The sequence below is a fragment of the Phaenicophaeus curvirostris genome, chromosome 3 (assembly GCF_032191515.1).
Source record: "Phaenicophaeus curvirostris isolate KB17595 chromosome 3, BPBGC_Pcur_1.0, whole genome shotgun sequence".
NCBI lineage: Eukaryota > Metazoa > Chordata > Aves > Cuculiformes > Cuculidae > Phaenicophaeus > Phaenicophaeus curvirostris.
The window spans coordinates 53979001-53980432 of record NC_091394.1 but is presented as its reverse complement, the minus strand read 5'-3'; positions in this window follow the sequence as shown (position 1 = coordinate 53980432).

Genomic DNA, 1432 nt, shown 5'->3' with positions numbered 1-1432 from the left:
TTTGCCCCCCACAGATAATGATGCCTGGAAGTTAGACAAACAACATTTGGGTAAGAAAACAGGGAGCAGACCAGTAGATACCCAGGAATGCTGTTTACAAAGATGCCTGCAGGAGATACGGGAGGTAAACATGAGTGATAACTTACAATGCACAAAACAAAATAAAGCATAATTTTAGCCCTAAATTATCTTTTATAATACACACACATCAGCATACACTCTATTGTAAAGTAATTTGAATTCTGCTGTAGCTGTCAGGGTCCAAGGGCTTCTGTGTCTACAGATGACTCAACAGCATACCTTAAGCTAACTTTCCATTTTGAAACTTCTATGAAGCCTAACTAGAGTAACCTGAGGTCATGAAAATCTCAGTACAGAGATGAACTTCTTGATGAGTACAAAATATGTATAAAACTTGAGATTTTACTTTTTTTCCTGTGTCTGCTGATGCTAAACATGTAATAGCTTTTTAACTCCTATGGTGCAGGAGAATCCAAAGCCAGAAAAAAGGAAAAATGAAGTAGACCAGGAAGTCACTGAAAAGGTAGGTTGTGCGAATATTGGGTGCCTCTCCCTTTTGTACATTAGTTTTCTCATACTATCCATATATTTGAGAAATCTGTACTGTATCAGAATGTATCCTGCCTATATGTCTTTGTTACTATTCCTCTCTGCCCCAATCTTCTCTCACTCTCATTTCAGAAACCCTCCTATTTTTCATTTATTCATGTTGCTTCTCTTCAATCAGCTGAGATTACCTGTTATTGTGACCATCATGCTGCCTCTTCCAAATATACTGAGAACTTGTTTTCCCTAGTTTATCAGCCTGGATTTCTTGGCTTTGCCACAGCAGAACCTGTTGGCATTCCTCACCTGCCCCATTCTCACAACTCTTCCCACTCTACCAGTAGCAGTACTTTCTGCATAGAACATTCTCCTCCTCCAGTTCATGAAATGACTGACCTAACAAATCACTCCTAAAATAATCACTGCTTTCACTATGACCAAAGCGACACATTAATAGCGCATAGATTTTTACATAACAGTCACAGGTCCCTCTGAACTAAAACGGAGCAAACAGCCCTTACTACGTGCTGTTCCCCTGAGCTCGCCTCTCCCCAGTACCCCTCCTGCTGCTGTGTGCTGGGATACAGCTGCTGTGCTTTGCCTAGTGCTAACCTGCACTGCTTTTCTGCACATACAGTATGAGTACACACAGTGGGGTTGTATGTCTTACACACCATGGCCCCTTGCCTTCTGCTTTCAGCCTGTAAACTATCTAAATCCTGAGAAGTGTTTATTTACTTTTTCTTGTTGAGCTGAGAAAATTCTCAACACGAAGGAAATAATATCAGTGTGCATTCTATGCCTTTTGCAGGGCCAGCCTGAATTATCTGCATTGAACTGTTCTATTTATTCAGATTCATTTGCC